Below are 26,288 nucleotides of genomic sequence, written 5' to 3'. Positions count from 1 at the left end.
GTACCTCGCAGAAAGAGATTTAACAAAGGTCAGTTCTTACCTTAAATCTCCTTATAATCATTACCATCATAATCCCCAGTCTTAATTAGCCCAAACATCATCAAATAATGTACATACATTAACTCCCAAATTATCTTAATCAGTTTCATTAGAAAAAACTTTATCTTAATTAACCCCATTAAATCATTAACTCCTTACCCCTTATTCTTACTATTATCTACCACAAACTACACCCCTTGATACCATAACTTACCTGTTGGGGAGGTTATCTATTGCTCCTTTTACAACCAAACAGTGATCAGGGAAACAGGAAGCATAAGCCTGTCAGGCAGGTCCCACCAAGGCTGTTGTACCTGAGGATAAGGAGGGACTATTCAAAAACAGAGCAGACAGGGGCCATACTGCCTGTTGCTGCTGTGCACCTTCCCTGGGGAATAACCCAGGATCATGTCAGTAACTTTGGGTCCCTTGCTGGTGCCTCCCAACAGCATCACCCCCTCATCCATGCACACACTCACATCACCCAGCACACATACACCCCCCCAGTCTATCTGTGTTCTTGAGCTTACTTCAGTTTGATACTTATGGAATAAGGTACTATTTTTTTCGGGTGCAGTATGGTATGCCGGCGGCTGGGCTCCTGGCGGCCAGCATACCAGTGCCTGAATCCCGACCGCCAGCATACCGACAGCTGGACCCCCAAGAGGGAGAAAAGGTATACTGTGCGCCGGGATCCCGACAGCCGGCAAACTGAAGACCACCCATTTTTTTCCTCTCCATGGGTATACAGTACATTGGCAATTGTGTTATTGAAGTTCTACCCCTGGATTAACACATCTAGAACACCGTATACTGTATACTAGGATAAACATGAAAGACTCAACTATATTTTTTCCAACCATACTTGCTATATATTGTAGTATTGTGCTTTCATGTGTGAATAGCAGTTCTGCTTTCATGTTTTATTCTGTTCAAATCATTTTTGTAAAGAAAAAATATGCTCTTATTCCAATTGTCAGTTCATGGATAAATTGCGCTCAGTTTATTTTTTCTGTTTATTGCAACAAGGAAGAAGGTGAAAATGATGTGGTTCTACAATCTCTTTAAATCCCATGCAGGATATTATTAGTATTGATTGTACGTTGTAATATTTTATCCTGAATACTTGCAATCATGTATCACTGTTTTTATGCATAAAGCAACAGCTGGTATTATAATAATTTGTAGTCTGGGGGAAACCATCTGTAGAGGTTTTGCATAACAAGGCAAGAAAAGATAAATGTTATTGGAAAAAAAAGATTTATAATACAAAATGAAATGAATATTGAGGATTTTTCTAACTTAACAGTAGAAAATACTTTTTCTTGCATAATCTAAAACCTGATTAACATGCCATTTCAAATACCTTCTGTATTAGAATGCAATACATTTTCAGCATTATGGCACTGTAGGGGGGACTTGTGTTGCAAATAGAGGTCAACAGGTGTTGCTTAGGAATTTGGAGGTAAGGGTCAGTAGTTTTAATTTTGTTCTAGAGTCTTTGATTAGTCATTGTAAATATTAGCAGAGAAGAGCTGATGATAGGATATGGCAGTATATTTACGGTACATCTAATTAGTCTGGTCTCAAAGAAAACAGTCACAATAAACAAGAACAGTGGTTCAGTTGGAGCAAAGGGTTTGGTAAAGTGGCAAGGTTTATGTGGGAGCAAGGTTAAAATCAACAGTTTGTTGCGAGGTTAGTGGGGAAGGGGGAGTGGCCTCATGGTACTCTCCAGGGGTTAAAGTGGGCCGGAACTGGGCAGAACTGCGTTCCGCCACTTCTAATTGAAGGCGGAACCAGTTTCGCCTCCGCCTGTCCACCAACAAGTAAATGCTTCAGGTCCCAGCTCCACTGTTGAAAGCAGGAGTTGGAAGCAGCAATAGCAGCTGCCAGCCAATCTCTGCTCGCTGGACAGGCGTCAGAGCCAATCACGGCTCGTGCATCACCAGCCAAGGAGAACCAGCCAAGTGGCAGCTTTTCATTAGCTGACGGCCCGCGATCTGTGATTGCTTCAAATGAGCGTCCCCTTCCTTATAGCAGGCAGTGGCGGCGGCGCTGCCAGGCAGATGATCAGTAACTCAGGACTGTCTGGCGGCCGCTAACAGCCGTGACCTGATGCTCATCGGACGCGGAAGGTGGATGTGATCATGTGGGGAATGAGCAGCAGGGGGTGAGATGGCGGGCCGGGGGGATGATGAAAAAGCGGGAGGCGAAATGGGCAGTGCAGTGAGATGGCAGGGGATGACGAGAGATGCAGGGGGTGAGATAGTGGGGGTCAATGACGAGAGATGCAGGGGGTGAGATAGTGGGGGTCAATGACGAGAGATGCAGGGGGTGAGATAGTGGGGGGCAATGATGAGAGATGCAGGGGGTGAGATAGTGGGGGGCAATGACGAGAGATGCAGGGGGTGAGATAGTGGGGGGCAATGACGAGAGATGCAGGGGGTGAGATAGTGGGGGCAATGATGAGAGAAGCAGGAGGTGAGATAGTGGGGGGCAATGATGAAAGATGCAGGGGGTGAGATAGTGGGGGCAATGATGAGAGATGCAGGGGGTGAGAGTGGAGGGCAATGATGAGAGAAGCAGGGGGTGAGATAGTGGGGGGCAATGATGAGGGAAGCAGGGGGTGAGATGGCAGGCAGATGATGAGAGAAGCAGGGGGTGAGACGGCAGGCGGATGATGAGAGGAGCAGGGGGTGAGACGGCAGGCAGATGATGAGAGAAGCAGGGGGTGAGACGGCAGGCGGATAATGAGAGGAGCAGGGGGTGAGACGGCAGGCGGATGATGAGAGGAGCAGGGGGTGAGAAGGCAGGCAGATGATGAGAGAAGCAGGGGGTGAGACGGCAGGCGGATGATAAGAGGAGCAGGGGGTGAGACGGCAGGCGGATGATGAGAGGAGCAGGGGGTGAGACAGCAGGCGGATGATGAGAGGAGCAGGGGGTGAGACAGCAGGGTTGATGAGAGAAGCAGGGGTGAGATAGGTGGGGGGAATGATGAGAGAAGCAGGGGGTGAGATTGGAATGGGGTAGAGAGAGGAGCAGGAGGTGAGATTGGTGTGGGGGTGGTGAGAGAAGCATGGGGTGAGATGGAAGAGTAACACCCCGTTCAGACCGCCTAAGGCAGGTCGCACCCTGGAGCCTGACACGGAAGCTCCCAGCGTGCAACCCGCCTCAGGCGCCCCACCGCCGCTGACTGCAACCTGGCATATTGCCGGGTTGGTGATGTCAGCAGTGACACGGAGGGGACGGCGCTTGGCGATCACATGATATCCAAGCGCCACCCGTCCATACACAGTGAACAAGTGCCAGGTTGCATCAACCCGGCTACCGTTCACACTGCACAGCGAGTCGGGTTGAACACGTGTTCAACCTTGCTCGCTACCCAAGTTGGAATACTGGGCGCTCGACCCGGTATTTCAATCCTGGCACCTATCAGACCGCACATGAACATGGGTTATGCACATTCATTTGCCAATAACCCGTGTTCAGAGGTGCCGGTTTGAAAGGGGTATAAGAGAAGATGTGGCTGAGATGAGAGAGTGAGAGACACAGGGGTGAGATAGAAGCAGAAGCTGAAAGGGTAGCAGGGAGTGAGAGGTGTAGGGGGTAAGTAAAGGAGAGAAAGATTCAGGTGATCAGACACAAAAAAGTACAGTATATAGGGAGTGAGGGTTGCCTAGGATGAAGATATAGACACAAGGAGAGTGACAGACAAAGGAAGCAAGAAAGTAGAAAGGACACATGGGAGACATAGGAGAGGTGAGCAAAGGTTGTTCAACATATCCTGCTACATTGTGCCTTTCATCTAAATTTAACCACATAAAAATCCCTATAGCTTCGGGGGGTTGTTAGGGCATTACTCCTACTGTGGGTATTGTGTGTGTAAAAGGGCACTGATATGTGGGACAATGTGAATAAGATTATGCTGCTGTGAGGCATTATTTTGAATCGGTACTATTGTGTGGCCATGCCCCTTCCTAGTAATGCCACACACCCTTTTTGCAGCGTGCGCCTTCAGCGCGCAGGGTCACGAGTTCCCCCACCTCTCAAGGACCACTTTAAGCTCTGGTACTCTCCCATTTTTATCACCCTGAGGGCATGCCCAGCACTCCTGGAGATGCCCGGCACTCCCTGGAGACACACCCCACGTAGTGCCAGCTCCTCCTCAGTGATACCGTCTGCTACACTATTTGAAAGAAAACTTTCACTTACCTTCCAACAGCCTGGGGGGAGCGGGGACAGAGCCGCGGGTAGCGGCCGCGCTGGAACTCGTGCGCATGGGAGGGCACTAGGCCCCGCCCCCAGACAGTAGATTTTACCTCAGTGCTGCAGAATGGAGTGTCTGTGTCAGCCACAGACACTCTGATAGTGTCCCCTTAGCGCGGCAAAAGAGGCAGGCAGCCTTCTAGGAAAAACCTAGCTAAAACTGCCAACACAACTACTTCCTCAGATAAGGACATTATATTTAAAAGGAGAAGAATTATTAACCCTGTCAGCAGGGCCGGTGCTAGGGTGTTCGGCGCCCTCCAGCAAACTATAAATTTTGCGCCCTACTACTGCCGCATCATAGTGATTGGCCCAAATTTAGTAGGATTAAAAGGTGATAATGTGAAGATGGATAAAGTACCAGCCAATCAGCTCCTAACTGACTTGTTACAGCCAGATGTGTTTGAAAAATGACAGTTACAGTCAGTGCCGTAACTAGCCACCAGCAAATTGTATATACATGTAAGTGATCTCCGCCGCCTTTCAGCAATTCAGCAGCGCGGAAAGCTGCGAGCAGTAACACTCCCCCCCCCTCCACCTCATGGTGACATTCAGCCGCGTGATCGTCTCCGCCTCCTCCCCGCTCCCCTCCCAAGCTGGAGCTTACTGTGCAGCAGTGCGGAATCCCCGCCTCAGCTCATGTTAACACTGTGCCCCCCACCCGCAGCAGCGCCGGACTACTCTGTACAGAACAGAGGTGTCGGAACGGGAGGAGCAGCTCACCCCCCCACCCCAAATATGAGAGGCGCCACCGCCGACTTGCAGGAGAAGCGAATCGCGGCACTACCGCACACTGGAGGGAGCGGCAGCGGGCACAGGACAGCGCTGTCTGCTCTCTGCTGTGGAGAGGAGAGCAGGCAGCATGGCCGCCATCAAGGGGGTTCTATGGGTACAACTGTCCCGGGCCTGGCCACTCTGCCAGAGAGTGGAGGGCCCGGGCCGCTCTGCCTCATTCCGCCGGCCGCTCTTACTGCCATTGCCTCCCTGCCCTGCATTAAAGCGATGGCGCCCCGTTCTCACGTCGGCGCTGCCCACCTCTCACCGCCTGCCGGGAGACTTTCACTGCTGAAGCAGTGAACAACCTGGAGGAAAAAAAGCCCTGCCGCCGGTACCGGTGTACAATAAAGTTAACTGTGCGGCGTGACGTCATGACATCATGCCGCCCGCCTAGTGAAAATGAGAGGAACCGCCAGCGCCGGCCTGAGGACCAGCATGGGAAGGAAGAAGAAGATGCTGACACTCACAAGAAGGGGGGTAAGTGAGTGGGCTGGTTCTTTGTGCAGGCTGTAACACCATTGCCTGCTCATTTAGTAATCATTACATGCTGATTTGTGTGCAGGGTTGTAACTGTCTTAAATATTGAGTGACTGTCTAAAAAACAAAACAAAAAAAAAACATTGCTCGCAGTGTTCCACCCTTACAAAATAATAATCTGGGATCAGAGGTAATTGGTTAGAGACCAGGATGCCACATATAAAATAGTTTCGGTTGTGTACAGATAAGGGTCATGGTCATGTGGGTGGGGGCGGGGATGGGGGGGCCCTGTCTGTTTTGACAGTCCCGGGCCCCACAATTTCTGATGACAGCCCTGGCAGGCAGCGCTGATGATGGAGAGTACACTACTGCGATGCAGAGAGAATGGGGAGACAGGAAACAAGGAAGAGGCAGCAGGACAGCTCTGGAGACTGGTGAGTTAAGTGAGCGCAATGTAATGTAGCGTAATGTGTAAAATAGGGGACACTGTCTACCGTAATGTGTAAAAAGGGGGACCCTATCTGCCGTAATGTGTAAAAAGGGGGACGCTGTCTGCCGTAATGTGTAAAAGGGGCTCTACCTGGTGTAGTGGTGCAACTGTGCAGTGTAATTTGATAATGGAGACTACTGTGCACCGTAGTATGAATTGGTATTATTTTGAGGCCACGACCCTTCCCCATGAAGCCACGCCTCTATATATTTTTTGCGTGCCTACGGCGCGCACTGCCCCTATCTTGCATGGGGGGGGGGGGGGCGCCAATGCCATTTCTTGCACACAGCGCTAAAATGCCTAGTTATGGCACTGGTTACAGTAGGAGCTGGTTAGCTGGTAATTTATCACTATTTATCCGTATCCACTTAATCACTTTTAAGGCTTACTACAGGGGGGGGGGGGGGGGGGAGGTGACAATGAGAGGTAGAGGGTGACCAGCAGAGGGTGAAAAGAGGATGACAGGGAGAGGGTGAGAGTCAGTGGGTGACAGGAGAGAGAGGTAACAGGGAAATGGTGAGAATCACTGGGTGACAGGAGAGATAGGTGATGGGGAAGCAGTGAAGTGCAGAGAGGTGAGGCAGGAGGGCAGAGCCTTTCCTGTCATACTAACATATATGACAAAGTTTTGACTATATAAAGCATATGAAGAATACAAATAAGATATAAGAAATATCTTTTTGTATTATTCTAATAATTTTTATAGTCAAAACTCTGAAGTAAAAAGTCTGTGAAAGTTACGAAAGTGCCGCCCCTGCCTATCTTTTCACACACAGGTAGCAGATTTTACAGGGCGTACTGCAACCCCTTGTTAAATCCGTCTACTTGCCTGGGACAAGACGTCAGAGCTTCTCATTCCCCATCCACTACAAAGAGCCAAATTTGGAGCAGGAGGAGGGGAGCAGCAGATCCTACAAATCCCTCGCCAGGTAAATTTTGTGAAATGTAGCCCACAGGCTACAATAACTATTGCTATCTAAAGATGGCGTCAGCTACTGGGGCCATATAATGCCTGAAAACATTGGTCAATTGCTACAAATACTTCCATATCCTTTACAATTATCATCATTTATTGTATGGCACAACAAAGGGTTTGCACTACCTTACAAAGCTAATAAACAGGAACAGCATAAACAGAACAAGAAAACAGTGACTTACAGTACAAATCATTGCAGGACATGGCAAGGTTTACAAACATTGTGGCATAAGCAGTCATCGTAACCAAATAAGCAGTGGGACGGCAGAACCATTGAAAGCAGTGGGGAGAAGATGATGGTATATTGGGCCCTACACACTGGGCGACATAAGTAAAAGATATGAACGATCTCGTTCATTAATGAACGAGATACTGTTCATATCTTTCAGTGTGGAGGCACCAGCAATGAATGATGTGCGGCCCCGCGCTTGTTTCATCGCTGGTCCCCCATCGCTTGTACATGCAGGCAAATATGGACAATCTCGTCCATGTTTGCCTGCACTGCTATGGAGCCGGGTGACGGGGGAAGTGAAGAAACCTCACTCCCCCGTCACTGCCCCCCCGCCGCCGGGTCGCCAGTATCCGCTGTCGGGCAGCTCGGCGGCGGATCGTTAAATGTGTAGGGACCTTTAGTGTGTATGGTGTGTAAAGTATACACAGTAACTATTGGGAGAGTTCTACCATGTCCAAACCATAGGCGTGCGCAGCACATTTTATTAGGGGGTGCACTGTTGGATGGGTATGTCTAGCATCATCTATTGACGGTCAACGCAATATAAAATATCTGCCCTTGTACCAATCCAAATAATGCAGATGCATTGTCAGATGTTGTGATGTGCACCAATCAAACACCCCTGATGGCATTAACTGCAAGTATACACCTTTTCCACTAGCTCAAAAAACATGGGTAAATGCACGGGGGTGCGCATTTACCCGTGTTTTTTGCAAGTGGAAAAGGGTCTCCCCGCAAAAACCCGGATCAAGTGACCCGTGAATCCTACCCGGGTAAATACCTGGGTAGGACACGGGAATGATCCGGGTAGGGTTGTAGTGTAAACGGATGGAAGGGCGGCGCTGGGAGATCATGTGATCTCCCAACCCTGCCCAGCGCCCAACCTGCCACGTCACTAGCAGCGTCACCAACCCGGCAATATGCCAGGTTGGTGACTGCTGATGGGAAAGGGGGCTGAGCACGGGCCGCAGCCGGGTAGCACCCGTGTCAGGCTCCCGGCTGTGACCCGTGCTTATAGGTGGAAAAGGGGTATCACAATGCTCCTCCTCAGCCTGGTCTGGCTCCCCCTCTCTTTCCCCTGCAAGCTGACACTGAAGGTCGCACACTAGTACTGCTGCTGCTGGAAAAACGTGTGACGTGTCAATGCTGCTGCTGACTGCCTGCCAGTATTGAGCGCTGGCTGCATGCTGCTCATCAGTGGCTGGTGTCGGCATAGAATAGAAGGAGGGAGGTGGGCGTGTGACGGGTGGGCGTGCGAGCAGCATGACGTCATCACGTCACATCACGCTGTTTTTGTACATCATACCCTCCAGCTGGACCTTTTTAGCAGGTACAGTACCTTTTTTTTTAAAGATCTGTACCTATTTTTGGCTCTCCAAACTTCCAATGAAAGTATAGGAAAAGGGGCGTGACCACGCCCCCTTTACCCGTGGCCACACACCCTTTTCTAATTCGTACCAATTTTTATGTATAAAATGTTGGAGGGCATGGTACATGGAGGTGGAGGCGGGAGTTTGAAAGCCAGTGACAGTGGCACCCTTGATTAACCCAGGCATCCGGTCAGTAATGCAGTCCTGACAGGGTGCAGCGCAGAGGGGATAGTAATCAGCTTGCTCGACGATCGCTGCATCAGGCATGTGAGATCGGGGTACCGGACATTAGGGGGTGCCTGTGCGCACCAGGCACCCCCCCTGCGCACACCTATGGTCCAAACTCTATATGTTTCATGTCTAACTGCTTTGGGACATCCCATAAAATCAGGAATGCCTTCAAGCCAGTGTTTCCTAAAAATCTATATCTTTAGGAAAAAAGGTCGGAATTGTTATGAACTGCTGTGGTAACCCTCCCAATGACTAATTAAGCAATTGGAATTTTCTAATTAGCTTATTTAGTCTTTAATTACTCACCTTCCGCAGCACTGCCTCTCCTGCAGTTCTCTTCTTCTTCTTCAGCGTCACAGAGCAATTTTCCAGGGACCTGTCGGGCACAGGACAAGTACATACTGTACCTCCTCCTCCACGCACACTACACTGCAGCCGATACCCTGAACCTCCCTCCCCACACACTACACTACCGCTGCTACCCTGCACCCCTCGCCACACACACACTACATTACACTACCGCTGCTACCCTGCACCCCTCTCCACACACACTACATTACACTACCGCTGCTACCCTGCACCCCTCTCCCCACACACACTACATTACACTACCGCTGCTACCCTGCACCCCTCTCCCCACACACACTACACTACACTACCGCTGCTACCCTGCACCCCTCTCCCCACACACACTACATTACACTACCGCTGCTACCCTGCACCCCTCTCCACACACACACTACATTACACTACCGCTGCTACCCTGCACCCCTCTCCCCACACACACTACATTACACTACCGCTGCTACCCTGCACCCCTCTCCACACACACACTACATTACACTACCGCTGCTACCCTGCACCCCTCTCCACACACACTACATTACACTACCGCTGCTACCCTGCACCCCTCTCCCCACACACACTACATTACACTACCGCTGCTACCCTGCACCCCTCTCCCCACACACACTACATTACACTACCGCTGCTACCCTGCACCCCTCTCCCCACACACACTACATTACACTACCGCTGCTACCCTGCACCCCTCTCCACACACACACTACATTACACTACCGCTGCTACCCTGCACCCCTCTCCACACACACACTACATTACACTACCGCTGCTACCCTGCACCCCTCTCCCCACACATACTACATTACACTACCGCCGCTACCCTGCACCCCCTCTCCACGCACACACTACATTACACTACCGCTGCTACCCTGCACCCCTCTCCCCACACACACTACATTACACTACAGCCGCTACCCTGCACCCCTCTCCCCACACACACACTACATTACACTACTGCCGCTACCCTGCATCCCCTCTCCCCACACACAGTACATTACACTATTGCTGCTACCCTGCACCCCCTCTCCACGCACACACACTACCGCCGCTACCCTGCACCCCCCTCCCTGCACACACATTACCGCCGCTACCCTGAACCCCACACACGACACTGCCACTACCCTGCACCCTCTTTGTCAACACACACTACACATGCTGAAGCTGGCCCAACGGTCAGAGAGCGCAGTAGCGGGGAACAGATGACTGCAGAGCAGATGAACATTTCCCTTTTTCTTTCCTCGCACCGCTGGGTTTTCAAAGCAGAAAACACAGCCCGCAACATACTGTAAATATGCCACTTCTGCCCTCTCCCCCACCCGCAGCACACACTTTATTTGCCACACCGCACACAAATTAATATGATACCCCACTTCCCTAGCACACATGAATTTGATACTACCCCCCCTCCCTGGCACACATGAATATGATACTATCCCCCTTCCCGGGCACCAGGGGTGTAGCTAGGATTCCGTGCGCCCCTGGCAAAGTTAGGGGCAGGCGCCCCCACCCCACCCCCTATACACATTTGAATTAGGGTGTGAGTACTGGAAATGGGGCATGGTCTTGTGGAGGAAGGGCACGTACACAATAGTACTTCCAATTCAAATTATGCCACACAGTAGTGTCCCTTATTCACATTACACCACACAGTAGTGTCTCGTATTCACATTACACCATCCCTCCCCCCTAATCCTAACCTACCTTTCCCACAGCCTGACCCTAACCCCCCCAACCTCTTCAGTGGTGCCTAACCCTAACCCACCATTCCTAATTTCCCTCCCTGCAGCTAAACCCTAAACCTCCCACCCTCGCAGCCTAACACTAACCCTCCCACACAGATTGCCAGTGGAGACTTTGGCACGAACTTGATCTGGATTTTGGCTTTCTGCATCGCTATCTATGTTGGGATGCCAGCATCAGCATTCCGAGCAGTTTCGGGATGCTGGCGTCAGCTTTCCAACCGCCAGGATGCCAAACACCTGAATGTCTCATATGTCACCCCTGCCTGAACTTCCTCCTTCCCTTACTTACCCCCTTGCACCTCTTATGCCCCCTGTTCCTCTTTAGCCCTGTAGTTTTCACTCCCTCATTCCATCTCTCACCCCTGCACCTCTCACTCCCTCCATCACCCGTTTACCTCACTCCCTCCTTCCATCTCTCACATCACACCTGTACCTCACTCCTACCTTCCATCTCCCACACCTCTTCTTCACTCCCACCTTCCATCTCCCATGCACCTCGCTTCCACCTTCCATCTCCCCTGAACCTCGCTCCCACCTTCCATTTCTCAAACCTTGTCTTCCTCCCACCTTCCATCTCCCCTGCACCTCGTTCCCACCTTCCACCTCTCCTGCACCTTGCTCCCACCTTCCATCTCTCACACCTCTTCTTCACTCCCACCTTCCGTCTCCCCTGCACCTCGCTCCCACCTTCCATCTCCCCTGCACCTCGCTCCCACCTTCCGCCTCCCACACCTGTACCTTGGTCCCACCTTCTATCTCCCCTACACCTCACTCCCACTTTCCATCTCTCACACCTGCACCTTGCTCGCTCAGACATTATTTCCCCCTAGTACAGGGATCCCCCTTCCTCTCAGACACATTATCTCCCTTAGCACAGAATAGCCCCCTCCTCCCAATAGAGAAGATTCCCCCATCCCCCTGAAACAGATCTCCCCCTATCAGCCAGCACAGATCCCACACAGAACCTTCTCATGGTATGCGGTGTCCGCTCCATTGGCAGGTTAGAAATCACAGTGGACAGTGTCACAATGGGAGCCGGGAATAGATGGTACCCGCACATTGTGACATCATAGTGTGTATTATGTGTAATTAGTCAGCAAGTGCTGGCCAGGGCTGGTTCTATATTAAATATTTGTGCAGTGTCTAACTAGGCATGTGGGGTGTGCCCAATATCAGGGTGTGCCTGTGCACACATGCCACCCACCGTGTGCATGCCTATGCCCCCGCCCCATAGCAGAGCAATTAGCCCCCCGAGCCCCCCCTCCCCATGTGTCTCTGCCTCATGATTTACCCCCTAATAGCAGTGTTAGCTGCTCCTACACCCCCATGTCTCCCCCCAATAACAGTGTCATATTCCCCTGTGCTTCCACTTTCCATAGTTCTCCCCCTCATAGCAGTGTCATTACCCCCTCCCCCCACTCCCCATAGGTCTCCCACTCCCACATAGCAGTGTCATTACCCCTCTTCCCCCGCTCCCCATAGGTCTCCCCCCCATAGCAGTGTCATTACCCCCCTTCCCCCACTCCCCATAGGTCTCCCACTCCCACATAGCAGTGTCATTACCCCTCTTCCCCCACTCCCCATTGGTCTCCCACATAGCAGTGTCATTACCCCTCTTCCCCCGCTCCCCATAGGTCTCCCCCCCATAGCAGTGTCATTACCCCCCTTCCCCCACTCCCCATAGGTCTCCCACTCCCACATAGCAGTGTCATTACCCCTCTTCCCCCACTCCCCATAGGTCTCCCACTCCCACATAGCAGTGTCATTACCCCTCTTCCCCCACTCCTCATAGGTCTCCCACTCCCACATAGCAGTGTCATTACCCCTCTTCCCCCACTCCCCATAGGTCTCCCACTCCCACATAGCAGTGTCATTACCCCTCTTCCCCCACTCCTCATAGGTCTCCCCCCCATAGCAGTGTCATTACCCCTCTTCCCCCACTCCTCATAGGTCTCCCCCCCATAGCAGTGTCATTACCCCCCTTCCCCCACTCCCCATAGGTCTCCCCCCCATAGCAGTGTCATTACCCCCCTTCCCCCACTCCCCATAGGTCTCCCACATAGCAGTGTCATTACCCCTCTTCCCCCACTCCCCATAGGTCTCCCACTCCCACATAGCAGTGTCATTACCCCTCTTCCCCCGCTCCCCATAGGTCTCCCCCCCATAGCAGTGTCATTACCCCCCTTCCCCCACTCCCCATAGGTCTCCCACTCCCACATAGCAGTGTCATTACCCCTCTTCCCCCACTCCCCATAGGTCTCCCACTCCCACATAGCAGTGTCATTACCCCTCTTCCCCCACTCCTCATAGGTCTCCCCCCCATAGCAGTGTCATTACCCCTCTTCCCCCACTCCTCATAGGTCTCCCCCCCATAGCAGTGTCATTACCCCTCTTCCCCACTCCCCATAGGTCTCCCCCCATAGCAGTGTCATTACCCCCCTTCCCCCACTCCCCATAGGTCTCCCACTTCCACATAGCAGTGTCATTACCCCCCTTCCCCCACTCCCCATAGGTCTCCCACTCCCACATAGCAGTGTCATTACCCCTCTTCCCCCACTCCCCATAGGTCTCCCACTCCCACATAGCAGTGTCATTACCCCTCTTCCCCCACTCCTCATAGGTCTCCCCCCCATAGCAGTGTCATTACCCCTCTTCCCCCACTCCTCATAGGTCTCCCCCCCATAGCAGTGTCATTACCCCCCTTCCCCCACTCCCCATTGGTCTCCCCCCCATAGCAGTGTCATTACCCCTCTTCCCCCGCTCCCCATAGGTCTCCCCCCCCATAGCAGTGTCATTACCCCCCTTCCCCCACTCCCCATAGGTCTCCCACTCCCACATAGCAGTGTCATTACCCCTCTTCCCCCACTCCCCATAGGTCTCCCACTCCCACATAGCAGTGTCATTACCCCTCTTCCCCCACTCCCCATAGGTCTCCCACTCCCACATAGCAGTGTAATTACCCCTCTTCCCCCACTCCCCATAGGTCTCCCACTCCCACATAGCAGTGTCATTACCCCTCTTCCCCCACTCCTCATAGGTCTCCCCCCCATAGCAGTGTCATTACCCCTCTTCCCCCACTCCTCATAGGTCTCCCCCCCATAGCAGTGTCATTACCCCCCTTCCCCCACTCCCCATAGGTCTCCCACTCCCACATAGCAGTGTCATTACCCCCCTTCCCCCACTCGTCATAGGTCTCACCCCCTATTACCGTGTAATTAGCCACCTTCCTCTCCCCATAATTTCCCCGTTATCCCATCCATATCTTACCTTTGTGCAGTGATGCTGCAGTGCTGGGGCAGGGTTCTGGCTCCGCAGGCTCAGTGCCTGGCTTCCTCTGCAGCTGCCGTCTGTGCTCAGCCACAGGGCAGGCAGATTGTGAAAGTAAAGTCACTTCCTACCTGTGTGAGCAGAGATACGGCTCTGTGCTGCTGCAGCCTCCGTCCTAAAGGGCCCCATACACTAGAACAATACTGCCCTATGTCACCCCAATTCGGGCATTCGGGACAATACATTGGGTGAAATTGGGCATTTTCGTTGTGCCAACCCGATCCGATGCGCGTTCCCGTGAGCATCGGATCGGATCACCCTAGATCAGATATATCATGAGTGCTGCACTCGTGATATGTTGGATCCCGCAGGAATGGCTGGGATAGTAAAAGATACATCGTATGCAAAAGGACCACATATGATGTATCTTTTACTATCCTGCCGCCCGGGAGGCGGCCGGGAGGTTGAAGGGAAATCCTAGACAAAATGACGGACCGTCATGTCGTATAAGTGTATGGGGCCCTTAACTCTCTTCTCTCCTCCTGGCTGGCTGCGATAACGGAGCTGGCCCTAGCCTTGGGAACGGATGCCCCTGGGCATTCCAGATGCCCTAGACATTTGCCTATAATGCCTATTGGCTAAGACCAGCTCTGGGTGAGAGAGTGTTACTGCCGGTGTCTGTCAGCACCGCACTGCACTAGTGATCAGACTAGTGTCCGGCAGCACCGCATTTGTAATCAGACTCAAAATAAACTACAGCTCCCAGCAGCCCTTGCTGCCGGGAGCTCCCAGCAACAAGGGCTGCTGGGAACTGTAGTTTATTTTGAGTCTGATTACAACTGCGGTGCTGCCGGACACTAGTCTGATCACTAGTGCAGTGCGGTGCTGACGGACACCGGCGCCGTGACGGCAGTAACAGACTCTCACCAGGTGCAATCTGACAGTACTACTCTTCTACCCTTTTGCCGCGGGTGGCACCACCAGGCGGCGCCCCCTCCTTGCCTGGCATCCTGGCCAATGGGTATATACACCCCTGCCTGGCACACACAGATATAATACTACCCCCCTCCCTCCGCAACATGCACACATGAATATAATACTACCCCCCTCCCCAGACACATGAATAGGATGCAACTACCCCCCCCAGACACATGAATAGGATGCAACTACCCCCCTCCCCAGACACAAGAATTGAATGCAACTACCCCCCTCCCCAGACACAAGAATTGAATGCAACTACCCCCCTCCCCAGACACAAGAATTGAATGCAACTACCCCCCTCCCCAGACACATGACTAGGATACAACTACCCCCCCCCCTTCCTTCCTTTGTTTGTCAGCAGCAGACTTTACCTGAGTGTCAGGCGCTCTGTAGCTGGTGGCTAGTGCTGCAGGCTGTCACACTGGCTGGCTGCTCCTCCTCTCCTCATGACAGCTTGCTCCTCCAGACAGTGCACACACAGTCACATGTATATCATGTGACTTCCTGTGATGTCTCCTATTTGACTCCGTAATAACTGGTGGAAGGGGAGAGAGGGGGCGGTGCCGAAGACCTGCTGCGTCTTCAGTGACATAGGGGAGGGAAGAGAGGAGTTGGGGGATGCGAAGCTGCTGCCTGTCTTCCACTGACATGGGCAGCGGGGAGGAGCAAGGAGGAGAGGCAGGGGGAGCTGACTCACACTAGGAGCTCACGCTGTCACAGTGACAGAAGAGCTTCTGTTCCCACTTGCGGCACCGATGCCTGTCACAGTGTGACAGGTGCTGCGGCAGCCAGAAGCAACGCAGCGCATCAGCAAGGCAGCAGAGCGGGGAGAGCGCCTCTCCATCCTGACGCCTCCCTGCTTTGTGGACCTTGCTGAGCGGGTTGCGCAGGCTCTGCCTGTCAGGTTGGAAGACAACAGGGACAGGCTCTGCCTGTCAGGTTGGAAGACAACAGGGACAGCTCTGAGGAGGGAGAAGTCAGTCAGAATGCTGAGACTCCTCCTCCTGCATATTCTCACAGAGTGGTGAGAAAGTGCACAAGTAAAAAGAAGCATACTGACTTAGGGGGTCATTCCAAGTTGATCGCTCGCTAGCAGTTTTTAGCAGCCGTGCAAACGCAATGTCGCCGCCCACTGGGGAGTGTATTTTTGCTTTGCAGAAGTGCGAACGCTTGAGCAGCAGAGCGCCTGCAAAATCGTTTTGTGTAAAACAAGACCAGCCCTGTAGTTACTCTGCGTGTGCGTTGATTCTAACGACGGAGGGACAGCTTTTGACGTCACACACCTGCCCACCAAACGCCCAGCCACGCCTGCTTTTTTTCTGCCACACCTGCGTTTTTCTAAAAACTCCCTGAAAACGGTGAGTTGCCACCCAGAAACGCCCACTTCATGTCAATCTTCCTGCGTTTTGCCGTGCGACTGGAATGTTTGTTAAACTCTGTGCAAACCCACGATGCTCATTGTACCCGTACGAAGCGCCTGTGCATTGCGGTGCATACGCATGCACAGAAATGCCAATTTTTAGCCTGATCGCTGCGCTGTGAACAACGGCAGCTAGCGATCAACTCGGAATGACCCCCATGTTTCTTCTAGAGATGCTTGTTCCGGTAAAAACATCTCTTTCCCAGGTATTGCCAGTGGTTGCAATACCTCTAAGGTCCATAGCAGACCCCCCTCTCCTGCCCACAGCCGACATACATTCCCTGTCACTGATCGGCAACCTGAGCGGGACCGCGCTCATAAGGGGCTAGTCATAGTCATACAACCCCCCTTTCCCACTCAATTAGGGAATCTGGTTACTCTCCAGTAGATTGGGAGTCAGAGGAGGTAACCAGGACTAGCGCATCCTCTCGCAGAAGCGAATATAGTGACTTACAGATGGTCCGTGTAGCCTTAGTGGGTAGAATGTCACCTTCTAAAAGCTATTCAGCCCACTGGGCTCTGAGCGAGCGCTCTCAAGTATACAATTCCGCCCAATTAGCCTTTAGTACGGCATTTGTTAAGGAGGATGACATGGTTCTCCGTAACCACACTGGCATCCCAGACATTCCGGCCCTATTTGCCCCAGACATCGATCCGGCTTAAACTTCACTCAGGGAAAAGGTTCAGAGTGACACTATGGATAAATTGCTGAGACAGATTCAATTTAAAGTTTCAGATGCTGCTGGTACTTTGTTATTTGTCCTTGACAAGGCAGAAAAAGAAGGCGTCTCAGGGGGCTCCCTTGTTTCCCTGGTAGCTTCCAAACTGGCCCTCTTAAAAGCTATTAGTAGGGCTACCCTAATAATCGGTCAGACATTTGATTTCATATCAAACTCACATAGAACTCGCTGGCTAGCTAATGCAGGGTAACTAACCTAGCACCCAAACCAGTAGACGTCCCAAATCTGAAAGATTCTGACCTTTTTGGACACGACTTCATAAACGAACTGAAGGTCCGCTATTAAGCTCGCAAATCCTTTGCAGACCTTAAAGGACCTCAGCCTTCCAGGCGGCCCTTTCATCAGGAGGGTCATCCTGCGGGAGCCAGCAGTTCGACCCGAGACTACAGAGGCGCTCCCAGAGCTTACAGAGGTGGCCCTTCCCAGACACGGATCGTGATAGGCACAGGGTTTGGTGGCACATACGCCCCCAGGAAAGACAGAGGATACGGTAAGTCACCTTTCTTTACAACCTCCGCTTTGTCTTTCCCAGGCAATAGCCTCCTGGAGGCAGATTACCACAGACAGGTGGTTGCTAAAAATCATGGAAAAGGGTCTATCCTGCCCCCTTTTGCATTTTCCACAACAGATTTTTCCCTGTTTAAAAAACGCCAGTCAGTTATTAGATGGAGTCCTATCCCTTGCCCTGCAGCTAGGCAATATAGAGTTGGCAGACACTTCCACAAGAGGCTGGGTCAGTCACCTTTATCCTGTCAGGAAACAGGACGGTTCATACAGACCAGTCTTAAATGTCAAATCTCTCAACCGACACATAAAACCTCGGTCCTTCCGTATGGAGGGCTTAGCCGACAAAGAACGATTTCTGTATCAAAATAGACGTCAAGGAGGCCTTTCACACAATTCAAATGCACCCAAACCACAGAAGACTTCTAAGGTTCCTGTGGAAAGACGTTCTCTATCAGTGGACCGTCATGGTCTTCTGCCTTTCCAACACCCCCTATACATTCAATTGTCTTATGAAAGCAGTGATCTCTCACCTTTGCCAGAAAGCGATCCGTTGTATAATCTACCTAGACGACTTGTTAGTAGTCCACTCAGACCAAAAAACCCTTCTGATTCACAAAGAGCTCATTCTTTCTCTCCTCCAGAACCTAGGGTTTACTATAAATTACGACAAGTCCATGTTAACACCTACCCAGTCAATTGTTTTTCTGGGTTTCTTGATAGATACCCCTTCTTTCTCAATAGCAGTTCCCCCAGACAAGTGGAAAGACATTCAAGACTTTGTAACTCGAACCCTCAAACACCGTTTCTCGCTGAGAGACTTGGCTAGAGTGATAGGGAAAATGAGGTCTTTAGATCCAGGATTTCTTCATGCTCCCCTTGTCTGCAGACACTCACAAGATTCTTCTTTCAGCTCTCCTTCGTCGAAGATGGACAGAGAAAATCCTCTTGACACCCATAGTTCTCAAAGAGGTTCGCAGTTGGAGGGACCTTCCACTGCCATCTCCCAGACCTCTCCTACCTCCTCCTCCAGACATGGTCATCACATCAGATGCGTCCCTCTCGGGTTGGGGAGCATTTACAAGAGACCTGGCAGTAAGGGGAAAATGGTCCACTCAAGAATCGACAGCGCACATCAATCTCTTAGAATTGAGGGCGGCGAAGTTAGCACTTTCCTCTCTAGTTCCCCCAACCTTCTGGGACAACTCAGTCCTCCTCTGTCTAGACAACAGAACTGCAGTGTCCTACCTCAACAGAATGAGAGGTACTCAATCCCTGATTCTCTGCCAAGAAGCAATAGACATCTGGAACTGGGCAGTGGAACGGTCCATACTCCTATCCGCAGCATACGTCCCAGGAGAGCTAAATGAGTTAGTCGACTCCTTATCCAGGAAAAAATTAACACTGGATAGGGCATCTCTAAGACTGGAAATTTTCATCAGTATCGTGAAAACCTTTGGTCAGCCGCAGGTAGACCTGTTTGCAACTCCATCGAACACACAGGTCCCGACCTTTGTGTCCAAAATCTGGACTCAAGGGGCTATCCACACGGGTGCGATGTCCTTTCCGTGGACAGATCTTATTCTCCCATATGCTTTCCCTCCTCCAGCTATGCTACTGAAAGTACTTCACAAGATCAAGACAGACAGAGTGTCTCAGCTCATCTTGGTTTACCTTGTTTGGCCTTCCCGAGTTTGGTTCCCCTTGATCAACCCTCTTCGCAAGGGACCCAAGCTTCCCTTAGGCATGTCCAGGGATTGTTTCCAAGGGACTCCCGACCTCCTTTAGGAAATTCCACATTGCATGTGGATAGCGACATTACTCGGTTGCTGACCACCACTAACCTCTTGGCCTCCTCAATAGCCTTGATAAAGCTTCCCTTAGACCCAGAACAAAAGCCAGGTTCCAGTCCATCATAAATGAGTTTATGTCTTGGCAGGCTTCTCAGAATCCTCCTTTAGTTTCTCTTTCGGAAACTAACTTAGCCCTAGACTTCCTGGCAGTTAAGTTTGAGTCAGGCCTGGCATCCGCCACCATACGGTCGTATGGCTCAGCCCTAGCTCTTCTCATTCCAGGGCTTACGGAAAACAAGATGTACCTTAGATTACTCAAAGGTATTTTCTTGTCTAGGCCACCATGTCCGCGATACTCTTCCACGTGGGACATTAATCCTTTCTTAAACTACTTAGCCACAATCCCTTCAAATTCCAACATCTCCAATCTTTCAAGAAAACTGGCTTCACTACTAGCACTAGCTTTCACAGCTAGAGGAGCTTAACTTTCCATAATAAACACATCCGAACCCTGAATGATAACCACTCCAATGGGTTTCCATATTATCCTAAAAGGTTACACAAAGACCAGCTCCATTTAAAACCCTTTGGTGGAGTTTGATCTAGTCAAAGACCAGTCAGACACGGATCTTTGCATAGTTGCGTGCTTATCAGATTACCTCGCAACAACAGCTCCATGGAGAGATTACATTTCTAGCCTCTTTATCACATGCCAAAAGGCTTTTCATCCGGCCAGACCCTCTACAATCAGGGGTGGGATAGTTTCTGCTATGCAAAGCTCAGGAATAGATACCTCCATTTTCAAGGGACACTCCGTCCACGGTGCCGCAGTAACCTCGGCAGCGGCTAGAGGCTTAACATTACAATCCATAATGCAGGCCGCACGTTGGTCATCCACTTGTACCTTCGTGAAACATTATTGGAGGCCTTCTGATACTCAAAGGATAGAGCAACCACCAGGTATGTGGTAGTCTACTCACCAGCTGTTGCTAGGTGGCAAGCCTCCTGACGAACAAACACTAGTATGCAGGAATCTATGACCTGCAAACTCTCTTTGTTCTAGGGAATAGGATTGCCACCTAGCAACAGCTCCCCCCCTACCCACCCTATAACTTGCTAGGTCTGTTGGTTGTAATCTCTAACAACAGTCATTAATTATGCCTGTTTTCTCTTTGGATTTCAGGTGCTCCAAAAGGTCAGAAGAAACAGCCCCAGACGCAGCAACCTAAAGATCAGAAATAGCCTTACAAATTTCTTTAATGGGAGGGGCATGGCCTAGCATGCAAGCCGAACAGCAGCTTTCTTACAGAGCTCCCGTATAGCTCGATTATTACTGGGCACCATGCGTTCTCTGGGGGTTCCCTCAAACACCTAATACCCTCTGAGGTCCACAGGCTATCCTTCAGGGTCATGTGGGGGACGCTGCGGAGCCGGGGGACGTTTTTTAATGTCCTTGCATGTTGCGGCCTTCCCCCCTCAGTGAAGCCGGGAGCTGGAGTTACACCCGTGACCCGGGATCGGCGCTCCGGCGGCGCGGAGCACCTTCACCACCGGGAGCCACAGCACCTGAATCTGAAGCAGCAGCCATAGGGGTCCCGGCGTCGGGCCGTGCTCTGCCCCTGCAACATCAGCGGTGCCGCCTGTGAGATCGCGCGGGTGCCCCGGCCTTGACCCACCTGGAGCGGGGCCATGCCCTGCTGACTGACTCCCTCCCGCACCATACCTTGCGAAACGGGCTGTGACGGCCGCGATCGGAGCTTCAGCACTCCGGAGCCGTCAGCCGCTTTTGGCCACCATCTGCCTCCCTTCCGCCGGATCTTTCTGGCTCTTGTGCGAGGCGGGTTGGCGGGCGGGCGTGGCTCTCTGGCCCCGCTGATAGACGCCAGAAGAGGGTTAACCCGATGCCACCACTGACGCACTGAGCTACTGCTGCTCTCCCCTGGTCCTGCTGTTCTCTCTCAGCCCTGGAGCAGCTGCTGGGTGGGAGTGCTGGTGGCGCTGCTCTCACTGTATGGGCTGCTACTGCCTGGATCCCCCTGTTACCTTTTACCTGCAGCTCCTACAGCACCTCTCATTGTGGCAGTAATGCGGTGAGCCATACTGCCCCTGCAGGCCCAAACTCAGCAGCATTTTGTGGACAACACCAAGATAAATAAATAAATAAATAAATAAAAATAATAAGAATTACAAATAAAAAAATAATAAAAAATAATAGTAATAACAAAGAAGAATACAAAGCCACTGCGTGTATTAGCACCAGAAACTCCTGCTGTCCTCTTGGGAAGAGGTGCCTGGTCACTGGCTGGACCGTGATCGGTACCCCCATCTGTCCACTTATCCCCTAAGGAACTACACCTGTGCTTTTTTTTGTTCAATCAATGCTCTGAAGTGGCTATGAGGCGTACTTGAAAATCTTCATATGGCTGACCTGTCCTACTGATACTCCACCCTGTGTCTCTGGCTGGGATTCCCATTTCCTCCCCTTATCCCTGCAACTTGCCTGTCTTTTTTCTTTTTTTCACTGGCATTATGGCCCAGAAAAATAAGAAATCTCAACAGGCTTCTGCAAACTTTTTCGGGAATAAATCTAAAGGCGTTCAGAACCAAATGTCGTCCCCTGCATCTAATTCCTCCCCTCTGTCTTCGGGCACAGATATCGACCCACAGATTCAAACAGTTATGAAGGGGCTCCTTGAAGGTGTTCAAACAGCCTTTAAACAAGAACTTTCTAAAGCAATCTCGGAATTCAGATTAGAAATTACGTCTCTTGGCGACAGGACGGACTCTTTGGAAACAAAGACGGATGATCTATGCCGGTCGCAACAGCAGTTTAAAACGGAACTCACGAGGTTCCATGAGGAAGTTGAACTGCTGAAGGAACGGCAAGAGGACCAAGAGAATCGTTCTCACCGTAATAATCTCAGAATACGCAACGTGATGGAGACGATTCAGAGTTCCGCATTGCCGGCCTTTTTACAAGACCTTTTTCAATTTTTAGTGCCGGACCTTACAGATGAGGACTGTCTTTGCGATAGGGCACACAGAGCCCTGTGCTCTAAGCCTTCTGCTTCTCAGCCACCTAGAGACATAATAGTCCACCTCCATTACTATAGATCGAAAGAAAGAATCCTATCTGCAACTCAGGACATCCAGGACATATCCTTCTGGGAGATGCAATTGCAAATCTTTCAAGATCTAGCCCCGTCGACACTCCAGAAACGCCGGGATCTTCAATCGGTTACGAAACTCCTTTGTCACAAATATCTTTAATGGACTCTACAAGTTTGCAGGAGTTTGGTTTATGGGGTGGTCTTCAGTATGCCGACTGTCCGGATCCTGGCACACAGTTTACTGGCGCTGGAAGCCCGAAAGCCGGCATACCGACACTTTTTCTCCCTCGTGGGGGTCCACGACTCGCCTGGAGGGAGAATAAAATAGCGTGGCACGCGTAGCGTGCCACCGTGCCCGCAGTGTGGCGAGCACAGTGAGCCCGCAAGGGGCTCATTTGCGCTCGCCACGCTGTCGGTATGCCAGCGGTTGGGCTCCCGGCGCCGGTATGCTGGTCGCCGGGAGCCCGGCCGCCGGCATACCATACTACACCCGGTTTATGTGCTAATTTCAAAAGCAGCATAACAGTTCTTTCTTTGGCCATTGCCAGTTTTTCTTATCACCTGTATTATTTTTTCTGCATCTATATGGTCTCCTGTGACCTTCATTACTAGGTTAGAGGAGCTAAGGTGATCTTACCGCTCTAAATTTTCTCGCTTGTTCTAGTTGGGATTGCCATCTATAAGCTTCTGTAAAATCTACTGTCTGGGGGTGGGGCCTAGCACCTTACAGGGTGCGCACATGCCCGGTGGTGCACGCACACTCCCGTGATGCATGCCATGCGCACGCACGAGTTCCAGCGCGGCCGCTACCCGCAGCTCTGTTCCTGCTCCCCCCAGGCTGTGGGAAGGTAAATTAAAGTTTTCTTTCACTATACCTTCCCAGCGATCCGTCGGGAGGCTTGCACCTAACCCATCAGCTGTTGCTAGGTGGCAATCCTATTTCCTAGAACAAAGAGAGTTTGCAGGTCATAGATTCCTGCAAACTAGTGTAACATCACAGTGAGCACTCGGCTTATAGCCACTGAGGAAGAGCTGGTATTTTGCTGTTACCCTGGTCTGCACCCCCTAGTGATGCTTCTGCAAACTGTTACTGGTCAAACTGCTTAGTCATGACAGGGCAGGTGATGCATGAAAAAGCTGAAGTGGATGGGTTCAAACATAAAAGACAATCCAAAATCAATAACTAGGACTCTTAATTCCCCAGCAGAGTAAAAAGAAACTATGACTTTGCCCACACAAATAATGAAAAGAGGTGAGGGTCTTATAAAGCACAGGTTCTCAAAGGCGGTCCTTAAGGCACCCTAAAAGTCCAGGTTTTAAAGATATCCATAGCTCAGCACAGATGGTTAAATCAAATTGACTGAGGTACTAATTAATTCACCTGTGGAAAAGCATGGGTATACCTAAAACTTGGACCGTTGCGGTGCCTTGAGGACAGTATTTGAGAACCTCTGGTACTTGGATTAAATCTTATAGGTGCTAGCGACATAAATAGTAGCCGATTATAGACATACCTTGCTGGTTATAAAAGTGCTGGCAAAGGGAGAAAAAGAAAGCTCTTGTGTGGGCGCACTCTTTGTTAAATCTAGGAAGATTCCTAGGATATGTAAGGAAAATTAAGTTAAAACATCTGTTTATTATACTAGAATAAAAATACAGTAGTTACCCACATATATGATCCCGTAGTGAATGAAAAAGTAATCTTTATAGAAAAATATTGGAATGTTCTGGTCTGTTAATCACAGGGAGTGATTAGAAAGGTGGGAGACACTTAATTGTCTGACACCTGTTTCTCCTGACCAGTACAGAAATTCTGTATTGATGGGACCAAGAGGAAATCAAAAGAGTATTATGTGTATTAATAAGAGACCATTAACTGGGTCAGTACCATACACTTGGCTGGTTAGGCGTCTGTCCCTATAGACATGTGTAGAGTGATGAACAATTATTTAATATCATCCTCATGCCCTAGTGCTGAATTGATACCAACAAAAGAAAGATAAGAAGGAAGAAAAAGTGGTGATACTGCTGTTGGTATCACTTTTCTCATGAAGAGAGAATAATTCATACTCTACAAAACCGGGTATTCTCAGGAAGTCTCCTCCCCCGATACTGACCCAGCCCAACGCTGTTTGGCTTCCAAGATTGGACGAGATCGGGCATTAGCAGCGTGGTATGATAGTAGAGGAGAATATGTGATTTTTATACCAATGAGAGTGCACCTATATAGGAATTTCAAAGATACATAGATATGCAAAAAAGAGGAAAGTATAACTTGTGGATCTGCTGTCCACGTTAGACACGGCTCCGCGGACGCCACTGTAGTGGCGCCGTGTGCCCTGAATCGTGAATGAGAGTCCACAGAAAATAGTCAAAGTCAAGGAAATATGGTATCAACCAGCGGGCCAATCTTATATGATATCTAGGTATATCCGTTGCTCAGGATAGAAATATGAACACCACTCTAACAAGGAAACAATAATCCTCCGGTAAGTTATAAGTAAATCTTAGGTGTAGACCAACAAGATAAACAGTGAATAACAGAAAAAATAGGAGTAGAACAGTTATCCCTTAATGAAATGAGCCTGAACAAAGGTCTATAATAATTTAGACTGGTCACTGCAAATATATTTCAGGCAATTTGCCCTAGAAGTGGTGTTCGGCACAAGAAAGGGGGGTAGCTACATACCATAGTCACACTTGTGGTTTAGGAGAATTATAACATACAATATGCCTTTGCATCAGAGGGTAAGTATGTATCAGTAAGGCATATATGCATCAAAGGGTAAATGGGTATTAATAAGACATGACATGACACATAGTTGCATTGATGCTTTCACCCTGTGGGTGCAGGCTTACGATACAGCACATTGAGTGGAGATATTCCAAATGTCACGGTTATGGGATGGAATTGCTGCCAGCATTAACTCTTGTGAGATGATCCCCTGTAGAGGTCCGTAGGAAAACGCATTTCACCCGTTAGGGCTTGTTCACTTCCTAGATCCTCTCATTCACGATTCAGGGCACACGGCGCCACTACAGTGGCGTCCGCGGAGCCGTGTCTAACGTGGACAGCAGATCCACATGTTATACTTTCCTCTTTTTTGCATATCTATGTATCTTTGAAATTCCTATATAGGTGCACTCTCATTGGTATAAAAATCACATATTCTCCTCTACTATCATACCACGCTGCTAATGCCCGATCTCGTCCAATCTTGGAAGCCAAACAGCGTTGGGCTGGGTCAGTATCGGGGGAGGAGACTTCCTGAGAATACCCGGTTTTGTAGAGTATGAATTATTCTCTCTTCATGAGAAAAGTGATACCAACAGCAGTATCACCACTTTTTCTTCCTTCTTATCTTTCTTTTGTTGGTATCAATTCAGCACTAGGGCATGAGGATGATATTAAATAATTGTTCATCACTCTACACATGTCTATAGGGACAGACGCCTAACCAGCCAAGTGTATGGTACTGACCCAGTTAATGGTCTCTTATTAATACA

General features: G+C 50.4%; 2 pseudogenes; one reads left to right on the top strand and one right to left on the bottom strand.

Moving 5' to 3' along the window:
* Positions 1-24,849: 24,849 nt before the first annotated feature.
* LOC134930533 (5S ribosomal RNA) lies at positions 24,850-24,968 on the bottom strand (annotated as a pseudogene).
* A 987-nt stretch (positions 24,969-25,955) lies between these two features.
* LOC134930532 (5S ribosomal RNA) lies at positions 25,956-26,074 on the top strand (annotated as a pseudogene).
* The last annotated feature ends 214 nt before the right edge of the window (positions 26,075-26,288 follow it).

Source organism: Pseudophryne corroboree, chromosome 5, assembly GCF_028390025.1.
Source record: "Pseudophryne corroboree isolate aPseCor3 chromosome 5, aPseCor3.hap2, whole genome shotgun sequence".
Taxonomy (NCBI): domain Eukaryota; kingdom Metazoa; phylum Chordata; class Amphibia; order Anura; family Myobatrachidae; genus Pseudophryne; species Pseudophryne corroboree.
This window is presented reverse-complemented; position numbering and strand designations above follow the sequence as displayed.